Raw genomic sequence first — 13,471 nt, forward strand, 5'->3', positions numbered from 1 at the left:
AGTTTAATAAGTCACAGCTGCAAAATACTAACACGAATTCTTTACAGACGGATGGAAAAACTAGTAGAAGCCAACCGCGGGGAAGATCAGTTTGGATTCTGTAGAAACACTGGAACACGTGAGGCAATACTGACCTTACGACTTATCTTAGAAGAAAGATTAAGGAAAGGCAAACCTACATTTCTAGCATTTGTAGACTTAGAGAAAGCTTTTGACAATGTTGACTGGAATACTCTCTTTCCAATTCTAAAGGTGGCAGGGGTAAAATACAGGGAGCGAAAGGCTATTTACAATTTGTACAGAAACCAGATGGCAGTTATAAGAGTCGAGGGACATGAAAGGGAAGCAGTGGTTGGGAAGGGAGTAAGACAGGGTTGTAGCCTCTCCCCGATGTTGTTCAATCTGTATATTGAGCAAGCAGTAAAGGAAACAAAAGAAAAATTCGGAGTAGGTATTAAAATTCATGGAGAAGAAATAAAAACTTTGAGGTTCGCCGATGACATTGCAATTCTGTCAGAGACAGCAAAGGACTTGGAAGTGCAGTTGAATGGAATGGAAAGTGTCTTGAAAGGAGGATATAAGATGAACATCAACAAAAGCAAAACAAGGATAATGGAATGTAGTCTAATTAAGTCGGGTGATGCTGAGGGAATTAGATTAGGAAATGAGACACTTAAAGTAGTAAAGGAGTTTTGCTATTTGGGGAGCAAAATAACTGATGATGGTCGAAGTAGAGAGGATATAAAATGTAGACTGGCAATGGCAAGGAAAGCGTTTCTGAAGAAGAGAAATTTGTTAACATCGAGTATAGATTTAAGTGTCAGGAAGTCATTTCTGAAAGTATTTGTATGGAGTGTAGCCATGTATGGAAGTGAAACATGGACGATAAATAGTTTGGACAAGAAGAGAATAGAAGCTTTCGAAATGTGGTGCTACAGAAGAATGCTGAAGATTAGATGGGTAGATCACATAACTAATGAGGAAGTATTGTACAGGATTGGGGAGAAGAGAAGTTTGTGGCACAACTTGACCAGAAGACGGGATCGGTTGGTGGGACATGTTCTGAGGCATCAAGGGATCACCAATTTAGTATTCGAGGGCAGCGTGGAGGGTAAAAATCGTACAGGGCGACCAAGAGATGAATACACTAAGCAGATTCAGAAGGATGTAGGTTGCAGTAGGTACTGGGAGATGAAAAAGCTTGCACAGGATAGAGTAGCATGGCGAGCTGAATCAAACCAGTCTCAGGACTGAAGACCACAACAACAACAACATAACGAGAGATTACGCGGCGGCTTCTCATTCAGCAATCGTATTTAATTGTTGGATGGTTGTGAGAATATCGTGCACTGCATTTTGTAGGACTGGTGGGCCTCTACCAGCACGTGGCGGAATTCGACAACGGCAGGATCTTAATCTTTGTAACGTTTCGCTATACCGTTTTGCTGGCAGCATTGGACAGAATCTCGGTGCCATATAGGACGTTACCAGCGGCACGTGACTAGCACTTTAGAAGAAAGCGATGCAGAGATGCTGTTCGCTCTGAAAGGCGCCACCAAGGGCGACGTCACGTTTCCTGAGTAAGGAAATGATCACTACTAGAAAAGACTCCACACGGCCGATGTGACGACGTCTGAACGTCTGAAGCATGAAGGGTTACCGGCGTGGCGGCCATTGTGGCGCCTTCCCTCGACGGGCCTGCGGAGAGGGGCGTACTGACAGTACTGGTCCCAACTACGACACTGGACGCAATGTTGTGTTTGTGTGGTCGATAATCTAGACAGTAACCGTTCTATACAGGGTGTAACAAGTGTAAGCGCATATATTTCTATTGGTGACTGAATAACATCTTATCACTATTTATGTCAGTTGCGGACTAATAATTATGGTCATAACAAGTCGTATGTTTTCAGGTTGGTTAGGACCCCCAAGTATAGTGGCAACAGCAAATCATTCATGCTTATTTTGCCCAGGGCAGCAGATCAGATGCTGATGTGTAAACCCATAGAAGCAAACCGGTTGGTCTATACTGAGAGGCGTAGTCCACTTAGTAGTGCCGAAAATATCGGATAGTAAAATTTGTCACATGTTTGTGAGAAGACTATTTGATGCAGTGAAAAAATAACCAAAACACTCAGGTGTTTGCATAGCAATGAACCGACCCGCATTTATATCCGTTACACCTTGCGTACTGCTTGTTAAGCTTTGTCGAAGTCTTGCGACATATTTCAACAAGATAACACTAGATCTATATTACCTGTGCTGGCCTGACCTACCTCTATACAGAAGGTATTTGTCTATTGCTGTGATCAGCACACACTGTAGATCACTTCCAGGTGGCATAGAATGCAGCACTAGGGACTGACGTAACCATATTATTGTCACCCAAGCTCCGTTAGACTGTATACGAAGCCGTAGTAGCCACCAGAGACGGCCGCTCTATGTACAAAAATTTCGCATCTTGTGCAAGCTCGATTCACCTACAGATACAATGAGTAAAAGTTCGTAATGTGTTATCCTTCCTGTCGAAATTGTAATGACCAGAACTGTATATGTAACGCACGTTACCCAGAAGACAAAGAAAAACTTGTTAAAAACGAAATACTCAGTCAAACCAAACACTGTTTTTAAAGGCATCCTGTATGAATAAGTGTCAGCTTTCATTGCATAGGCTGTAAAATACGTCTTATCAAAAATGGTGATGCATCAGAAATGTAGTTTCATCAATTACAGTAAATCTTGAAACACAACTCAGGATGACATACACATCTTTAAGTCCATAAAGCGATCTTGTTGCATGTTTCAATGCAAATGGGCGAACGAATGTTGAGTGAAAGTAAATGAAATACGTTCCCTGATGTCCTTAAGATAGGCTCCACAGTTAACTCTTTGAACGTCGGCTACGTTAGGGAAATCTAGCATTGAAATGCCCGTACATCTCATAACCTTTCTGATCAGCTAACGTTACGCTGATGTAAAGTAGTTATAAGAGGACCACTAATTATGTAACCTCCAGTAAGTATTATCCATTTATTTTTTAAGGAAATCAGAATAAGCTGCATTTACTATCATGACAGTATGGTGCCAGCGAGTAACTGTGCCATCTACGTCATATTTCACTACTTCAGTCTACCATGCACTCAGATCCTACTTCATCTAGCCTATAAACTTTTAATACCCACGATAAATAGGTACCGAGTACGCCTCTTGCATTTTTAAAGTTGTGAGAGCTCCGCTCCAATAGCACGTGCCCGGCTGGAAATTAATCATTGAACTCCACTCTACACCAAATGCAGCATTTATCTCTTCAGTGGTCAGTCTCCCACTACTTTCATTTCACCTTCTGAAAATGTTTCTTCTTCCCTGCATAGATTAGTAACACTAGTCAACGAAAGAATATTTTAGATACTTTTTGGTTAGTTTGTAGCTGAAGCCTATGACTACTTTTTTAGCACTGAACTCACGTCAGACGTCAGTGATTTTTGCATCATTTACGGTTGTGTCAGAATAAGATCCCGTTATGAAGTAGAAAATTAGCAACCATATCCAGTTGGAACAGCGAGTAATTTAATCTTTAACTTTGTATTTTGGCTTTATTTACGAAGAAACTTGAACAACACATTTTTCTCATATAACTTTTTATTCCTCTTGTCCACAAATTTTCGAATTTATCATCTATTAAATGCCTGTCAAACGCCTCGGTGAAGTGACCAACGGTAGTCTCCTATCATACTTGCAATCCAATGCATCTGATACCTTCTTTCCATACTTTCGATGTCTTGATAACAGCTCTCGCCTTGTTCGCCACTGACTTCATCCAAATATTTAGGCAAATAGTCAAAATGACTGTTCGATAAGTGAATCATAATACTCATCAACAGAGTTTAACTTCTTCGCCTTATGCAGAATGTAGGCCGCCACAGAAATATAGTGTTGGTCCTTTTAGGTGACTGAGAACTTATAGAAACCTCTGTCTCGTATGATACCCAAGGCTTATATTCCATCACAGTCGTTTGTGTTCCGCAGATGGAATCGAATATCTTTTATAGTATGTCAGGTACTACTAACAGGTTTCAATTTATCTTCTGACGTACTTGTAACGTTTTCACTCTTTGGATACGGCATTCACGAACTATTTAGTTATGCCCATTCAATAACTGGCAGTAGTTAGAGATCTTTTGTGTTCATGGGGCTCTTGCACAAGACGTTCAAGAGTGAGGGTGTATGAATCTCGATTTTCATTCCTCCTTGGTGCTGGGACGTTAAGCACGTCAGCCCTATTGGGTATATGCTGACGCTGTTTTTCCTTTTCTTCCACAGCTCTCTCATCGCTATCACCAACAAAACACTGAATGTCCACAAGGGCTTTTCACAGTTACCTATGTTTAATACGCAAGCACGACCCAGACTCCACCGACGAACTTCCAGTGGTAGTAGTACTGAACAAAGCAAGAGAAAAAGTCTAGCAAACAGGGGCTGTAAAATGCATACCTTAAGAACTATGAGCGTATAGTCAGTAGAAGAGATACGTTCCACAGTAGCAAAGACGAACAATTACTGATATAAGTTTGGCACTTTAAAGCCTATGTTTACTGCACACTTTATTCTTGATTTGGTGCATATTAACACCACGCAGCCCGCATCTCGTGGTCGTGCGGTAGCGTTCTCGCTTCCCACGCCCGGGTTCCCGGGTTCGATTCCCGTCGGGGTCAGGGATTTTCTCTGCCTCGTGATGGCTGGGTGTTGTGTGATGTCCTTAGGTTAGTTAGGTTTAAGTAGTTCTACGTTCTAGGGGACTGATGACCATAGATGTTAAGTCCCATAGTGCTCAGAGCCATTTGAACCATTTGAACACCACGCAAAACATGGAAAGCAAAGAGTTTTCAATAGAAGAGGTGTATCTCACTGTAGAGAAGATGCAAAATTGCTCATAGGTGTTAGGGTATGCATTTTAGAGCACAAGTTTAATACAAATTTTTTCTTGTCTTGGTCTATATATCTCTGAAAGTTTGTCGGTGGAGCTCTGATTCAACCTATGTAACTGTTATACCTAATGAGGAAATGGTGCCTTTGTTCGCAAAGAGAGAGAAGCCTTCCTAAAGCAATGGAAATTTCCCAAGGATCTCCAAGTTATAAAATGGCATACGATTCTTTCTCGAGCTCACTTTGTCCGGTTTGAGAGATGTTTCGTCCTGAATAGGAAACTTGTGTGTCCTCTTTTCACACTATTGAGTTTCAACACTTCGTTATTCCCGTTTCCTCAGCGTTCTAAATTTACCTTATAAATCAACAGGAGACCCGGCTTTGTTGTGAAATAGAATATCTGATGATTTTGCGCTACTGGCCATTAAAATTGCTACACCAAGAGGAAATGCAGATGATAAACGGGTATTCATTGGACAAATATATTATGCTAGATCTGACATGTGATTACATTTTCGCTCAGTATGGGTGCACAGATCCTGAGAAATCAGTACCCAGAACAACCACCTCTGGCCGTAATAACGGCCGTGATACGCCTGAGAGTCAAACAGAGCTTGGATGGCGTGTACAGATACAGCTGCTCATGCACCTTCAAAACGATACCACAGTTCACTAAGAGTAGTGACTGGCGTATTGTGAAGAGCCAGTTACTCGGCCACCATTGACCAGACGTTTTCAATTGGTGAGACATCTAGAGAATGTGCTGGCCAGGGCAGCAGTCGAACATTTCCTGTATCCAGAAAGGCCGGTACAGGACCTGCAACATGTGGTCATGCATTATCCTGCAGAAATGTAGGGTTTCGCAGGGATCAAATGAAGGGTAGGCCACGGGTCGTAACACATCTGAAATGTAACGTCCACTGTTCAAAGTGCCGTCAATGCGAACAAGAGGTGACCCAGACGTGTAACAAATGGCACCCCATCCCATCACGCAGGGTGATACGCCAGTATGTCGATGACGAATACACGTTTCCAATGTGCGTTCACCGCGATGTCGCCAAACAGGGATACGACCATCATGATGCTGTAAACAGAACCTGGATCTGTCCGAAAAAGTGACATTTTGCCATTCGTTCTCCCAGGTTCGTTGTTGAGTACACCATCGCAAGCGCTCCTGTCTGTGATGCAGCGTCGAGAGTAACCGCAGCCATGGTCTCCGAGCTGATAGTCCATGCTGCTGCAAACGTTGCCGAACTGTTCGTGCAAATGGTTGTTGTTATGTAAACGTCCCCATCTGTTGACTCAGGGATCGAAACGTGACTGCATGATCCGTTACAGCCATTCGGATAAGATGCCTGTCATCTCGAGGCCGTTAGGATCCAGCACGGCGTTCCGTATTACCCTCCTGAACCCACCGATTCCATATTCTGCCAACAGTCATTGGATCTCGACCAACGCGAGCAGCAATGTCGCCATACGATAAACCGCAATCGCGGTAGGCTACAGTCCAACCTTTATCCAAGTCGGAAACGTGATTGTACGCATTTCTCCTCCTTACACGAGGCATCACAACAACGTTTCACCAGGCAACGCCGGTCAACTGCTGTTTGTGTATGAGAAATCGGTTAGAAACTTTCCTCATGTCAGCACGTTGTAGGTATCGCCAGCAGCGCCAACCTTGTGTGAATGCTCTGAAAAGCTAATCATTTGCATATCACAACATCTTCTTCCTGTCGGTTAAATTTCGCGTCTGTAGCACGTCATCTTCGTGGTGTAGCAGTTTTAATGGCCAGTAGTGTAGAAATTTTTTTCTTGTCTTGGTCTCTACCTATTTGTAAGTTCGTCGGTCGAGCTCTGGTTCACCTGCATAACTGTCACACCTTACGTAGAAAAGGTTCCTTTGTTCGCAAAGAGAGAGAAGATTTCCATAACGCACTGGAACTTCCCCAAGGATCTCCAAGTAAACAATGCCACACAATTCTTTCTTGAGCTTATTTTGTCCGGTTTGAGGGATGTTGTTTGGTCCATAGTAGGAAACCTGTGTGTTCTCTGTTCACACTATTGAGTGTCAACACGTCTTCAGCGTTCGTCTTCAGCGTTCTAAATTTACCGGATGAAACAACAGGAGAACAGGCTTTGTCGTGTCGTAGAATACCTCATGATTCGATGTCCCAGTAAAGTGAAATATTGCACAAATTTCTAGGCGGGTTCAAGGAATTCGTCTGCTCATTCTCCTCTCTCATTTGCAGACTTCTTCTGCCGCAGATTTACACCAGTGCCGACGACGTTAGATTTACGTCAAAATATCTAGGCGGGTTCAAGGAATTCGTCTGATCATTCTTCTCTCTCATTTGCAGACTTCTTCTCCCGCAGTTTTACAGAAGTGTTGACGACACTGATTTAGATTTACGTCAAGCAAAAGATATCTTCATGAAAGACGTATTTTTCCAGTATTTGTAAAAGTAATAGCTTCCCGACAAGCGTAGCCGAAGTCACGCAGGTGGCGACTCAAAGCAGGGAAGTTGCTGGCCTTACCTTGAGCGGACGGAGGCCGGAGGTCCCTGGCGCTCGTCAAACAAATCGCCCCACCTTCAGCTCCAGCCGGGCTCCTCCTCGCCTTCCTCGCAGAGAGAAACGAATTCATTTAAATTCAAATGAGACGAATTGCTTTCAATTCAAACATGGTGAATTTGGTAGGCTGTCTTCAGCTTCGACGCCACGGAACTCATTATGTCCTGCGGAATAATTCTTATCGACCTCACGCGAACATTCTCTCGCTCTCCCTTTCTCGTCCTGTGTATATGTGTGAGTGCATGTCTGTGTGTGTGCTAGTGGGGGCTCGTGTACATTTTGTTCTTGTTCCGCTCCATTAGCGCAATATGAATTTCATCCACTCATTGCCGCCATTATCTGAATATCGACATATTCATCTGGTGTCCTCTGTACCAGTTAAGCTACAGTAAATTTAATTCGCCCCCGTCTTCAGACCACGAGTGGCATACCGGGACCATCCGACTGCCGTGTCATCCTCAGTGGAGGATTCGGATAGGAGGGGCGTGGGGTCAGCACACCGCTCTCCCGGTCGTTATGATGGTATTCTTGACCGAAGCCGCTACTGTTCGGTCGAGTAGCTCCTTAATTGGCATCACGAGGCTGAGTGCACCCCGAAAAATGGCAACAGCGCGTGGCAGCCTGTATGGCAACCCATCCAAGTGCCGACGACGCCCGACAGCACTTAACTTCGGTGATCTCACGGGAACCGGTGTTTCCAATGCGGCACGGCCATTGCCAAATTTAATTCGCTTGATCACAATATACTCTACAACGTTGTTGTTGTTGTGGTCTTCAGTCCTGAGACTGGTTTGATGCAGCTCTCCATGCTACTCTATCCTGTGCAAGCTCCTTCATCTCCCAGTACTTACTGCAACCTACATCCTTCTGAATCTGCTTAGTGTATTCATCTCTTGGTCTCCCTCTACGATTTTTTCCCTCCACGCTGCCCTCCAATTCTAAATTTGTGATCCCTTGATGCCTCAAAACATGTCCTACCAACCGATCCCTTCTTCTAGTCAAGTTGCGCCACAAACTTTTCTCCCCAATCCTATTCAATACCTCCTCATTAGTTACGTGATCTACCCACCTTATCTTCAGCATTCTTCTGTAGCACCACATTTCGAAAGCTTCTATTCTCTTCTTGTCCAAACTAGTTATCGTCCATGTTTCACTTCCATACATGGCTACACTCCATACAAATACTTTCAGAAACGACTTCCTGACACTTAAATCTATACTCGATGTTAACAAATTTCTCTTCTTCAGAAACGATTTCCTTGCCATTACCAGTCTACATTTTATATCCTCTCTACTTCGACCATCATCAGTTATTTTACTCCGTAAATAGCAAAACTTCTTTACTACTTTAAGTGTCTCATTTCCTAATCTAATTCCCTTGGCATCACCCGATTTAATTTGACTACGTTCCATTATCCTCGTTTTGCTTTTGTTGATGTTCATCTTATATCCTCCTTTCAAGACACTGTCCATTCCGTTCAACTGCTCTTCCAAGTCCTTTGCTGTCTCTGACAGAATTACAATGTCATCGGCGAACCTCAAAGTTTTTACTTCTTCTCCATGAATTTTAATACCTACTCCGAATTTTTCTTTTTTTCCTTTACTGCTTGCTCAATATACAGATTGAATAACATCTGGGACAGGCTACAACGCTGTCTCACTCCTTTCCCAACCACTGCTTCCCTTTCATGCCCCTCAACTCTTATAACTGCCATCTGGTTTCTGTACAAATTGTAAATAGCCTTTCGCTCCCTGTATTGTACCCCTGCCACCTTCAGAATTTGAAAGAGAGTATTCCAGTTAACATTGTCAAAAGCTTTCTCTAAGTCTACAAATGCTAGAAACGTAGGTTTGCCTTTTCTTAATCTTTCTTCTAAGATAAGTCGTAAGGTTAGTATTGCCTCACGTGTTCCAACATTTCTACGGAATCCAAACTGATCTTCCCCGAGGTCCGCTTCTACCAGTTTTTCCATTCGTCTGTAAAGAATTCGCGTTAGTATTTTGCAGCTGTGACTTATTAAACTGATAGTTCGGTAATTTTCACATCTGTCAACACCTGCTTTCTTTGGGATTGGAATTATTATATTCTTCTTGAAGTCTGAGGTTATTTCGCCTGTCTCATACATCTCTACAACGTAGCAGATGGTATTCTGCAGGATAAGCAGAATGATATGGTTTCCGTATCCTTCGCGACCGTGTATCCTGTATTTGTTTTGAATGATAGCCGTACCAACCATTTCTGTTTGCGGTTAACTTGAATCGCATCTATATCCATCCGTCACCTAGTGAACTTAGTGTGAAGTTAAAAGTTCCCTGACTGACTGAATTCTGTTTTTTGTCGTTAATCATTAGCCATGTGCAGATGTTAGCAACCACCTTGTAAGTTAGCTCATTTACACTACATTCCACATCTTTCATTCACGATAAAATTTCTCATTTCGAAAGGAAAGAAAAACTAATCAGCTTTCATTTTTAGGATCCCTAGACCACTGAATCCAGCTTCGATTCCATGTCGGGTCGAAGATTTTTCTCGCCAATGGACTGGGTGTTTCTATTGTCCTAATAGTTTCAACTGATCATCATCAACGCTCAAGTCGCCTTACTGGTGTCAAGTAAAATGACTTGCATCTGGTGGCCGAACAGCGTCAAATGAGCTCTCCCGGACAACACTGCGCAGCGATCATTCCGTTTCGAGACAACCGTTCTATATTTTGAACGTCGTCTATGAGTGTCATTTCTTAACGTAAGTTGTAAGATTTTCATGCGACTGACTTTAAAGATTTTGGACTGCCTATATGATGTAGGGATGGCAGTTATAGTTCAAACAACCTGTTTTCGGTTATATGTCTTTCTTTCTTTTTTTTTACGCCACGTTAACCAGACTGTTTAAACCTCTCTCCGGTTCCTGAAATAAACGATTTTCGGTTTTCTTCCTGTTATTTCTTGTAACAAACCTAGAACTCCCTCGGTTTCAAGATATATACGACCAAAGTACTGAATTAAACAAACAATAAAAGAGAACGCTGTCCCTATAAGTAGTTGAATACTACGAAAACCACCATTATTCTCTTAGTGATGGTAATTTTTTGAAACTGTGCTTAAAAATCATGTTTTACTCGGAGATCATACGACCATTTTGGCATTAGAAATAGTGGTAAAGGGTGAAAACTTCGTGTTAATGTGTTAGTTTTCAAGGACTACAAGTTGATAAAGGCATGTGGTGTAGCCACAGGCGGCAGATCACTTACTTCCTATTTTCGTTGTAAATTACGAATGGACTGTTGTTAAGATTTTAACTATTACTGTTACCATATTTTCCTTCCTGTTTTATTATTTGATAGAAATGGCACATAAACGTTTAATCTTTTAGAAGAAGTAAAGCATCGTACCCCCTTGATCCGTCACTTTCGTGAAATATTTGCAGACGAGGGTTGGTGCCATTCTCATATATAGTGGATGTCCGGCGGCGACAGTGAGAAACTACCGTACAGACCAGAAGGGGCCACTCTTGCACACTGTACGCTCATGCGTACCATTCAATAGGCCATAGCGTGTGGTAACGGCTACATTATTGTCTCATTAGTGCTGGACCAGTTCTTATGCTAGTCTTTGTTGCTCGTTTATGTAGCTATTGCTATTATAATAGCCCTGATCACAATATTTCAAAGCAATGCTGATTTCACAAATAAAAATTACAAATTTTTTAAAAGGTTTATTTAAAAAAACGAAAAATTAGCACTACTACTACGACTAATTGGTATTCGATTTTTACCTGGTAATTAGTCAAAAATAAAAACCGCTTGTTATAACCGAGACCAAATAAGTATTGAAAAAAATTCCAGTTATTCAAAACTAAAATACCGGTATCTGTTTTAGCAGGTCGATTTTTCCAATCCCTAATAATTTTCAGAACCAGGACTGTAACAGAAAGCATTACAAACACCAGCTTCTTTGCAGAGAATTAGTCCACTATATAGTCAGTTTGAAAACGGTTCAAGTGGCTCTTAACATCCGTGGTCATCAGTCCCCTAGACTTAGAACTACTTAAACCTAATTAACCTAAGAACAGCACACACATCCATGCAAGAGGCAGGATTCGATCCTGTAACCGTAGCAGCAGCGCGGTTCCGGACTGAAGCGCCTAGAACCGATCGGCAACAGTCAGTTCGAGCGGCTTATAACGATCAAATTGTAATTAATTTCGATCCACAGGGTTATTGGGACATTCCGCAACTCAAGTATGTGAATTTGTGTCCCGGAGAACAGCTACGAACTAGTGCAGCCCGTACTGTGCTATGACAGCTAATGTATGGCACAAAGTGTGGATGAAATGTTATACTTGTTATACTTGTCGTTCTTTAGTCGTGTGAAGTGCTAATGTTGTGGAGCTGTCTAACTTTAGCTAATTGTTTAGGGGTAATATTAATTCGGATTAGAACTGAAGGACTCACTGGCGAGCAAATAAAGATTTCATATTCAGTGAAACTCTGATTGCGTAATCGTGACTGGTTTTCGAACTGGTTTATGTGTATTGTACCCACTTAATTGGACAATCGACACCAACTTGATAATGAGTGTTGCGCTGTTTCAGACAGATTTGTGTAACTACGACTGTTTCCACACTTCGTACCAAATGAAACGGTTTTAGTAGCTCATGTAATCAGCATTTTCTTGCACTTCCCCATATGTGCAAGGCAGTGTATTTCAAAACTCGCGGTCTCTCTCTTTCCCTCTCTCTCTCTCTTTGTGTTTGTATGTGTGTGTGTGTGTGTGTGTGTGTGTGTGTGTGTGTGTGTGTGTGTGTGAGGGGGAGAGAGAGAGAGAGAGAGAAAGATAGAGAGTGTAAACCATCTCCCCCCCCCCCTCCCACACACACACAAACAAGGAAAAAAATATTTTTGTAAGGGTCAGTACGCTCTGTTTTAAAATAATCTTCATCGGCCACTAAACAGTGAACAGCGATAATTACAGTGTGCCTTTTTGTAACAGAAACTAAAGTGACCTAACAGACACACACACGTACAGTGAACAAGGCAAAATGAGAACACGGTTACGCACCCCCGTGTTCTGGCATTGATTCTGGATGTCCCCTGTCCATCGCTGTGCGCCGCGAACAGCCGTCCCACTTGGATCTATTGGTAATTTAGGAACTGAGTACGGATGACAGTTCGTCAATAGTATCAGTGCTAGATAATTGGTAGCGCATACCAAATGCCTCACTAATTAATGACCTGCGACGTAATTCAGGTTTGGCGGCATCTATACGCGGTAATTCATCTTGTCCACGGAGCCGGCGGTCATTTGCGAGGTACGGCAGCTATGCACCGCACTGCGACAATCTGTTCGCAGCTCGGCTTCCTTACCCACTCCGCGGCCGTTGCCAAGGCAAGGAATGCATGTGGTGCCGTTTTGCTGTAACTGAGCATATTTCTAATTAGTCCTTTTGCTGGACACATTAATTGTAGCAGTAATCGAGTCTTCATTTGATAGCAGACACTGGCTGTAAATACAGTTCCATATATCGTTGAATGCCGTCAATAGTAGCTATTGTTGGCGACACCGAGACAGAGAAATAAAACCTGTCAGTAAATTTGACAGTAAAACCCGATCCAATAGAGTGTTCTTTATCTCACTGTACATTTCTCACAGCACCGTCACACCGTCATGAGTTGGTATGCAAAAACCTTTACTGCGAATTCAACACATCAGAAACATGCATTTTCAACTTCTCGCGGCGCCATAAAATTTCGGCCACCAGCCGCGAAAATAAAATTTACTCCACTGATATTTCGGCCGCGTAACGCCCAGCCATCCTCAATGGTGAGTCACAAGACTGACGACAAGATGCCAAGCGCGGCCTTATATGCCCCTCCGCGGTGGTACTGCGCATGCAAGTCATATAAATTGATGCTATGGCCACACGGGATGGATGAATTGCATAGATTTCTTGAGCATTTGAATTCTATCCAAGGTAGTA

This window comes from Schistocerca americana, chromosome 1 (assembly GCF_021461395.2).
Source record: "Schistocerca americana isolate TAMUIC-IGC-003095 chromosome 1, iqSchAmer2.1, whole genome shotgun sequence".
NCBI lineage: Eukaryota > Metazoa > Arthropoda > Insecta > Orthoptera > Acrididae > Schistocerca > Schistocerca americana.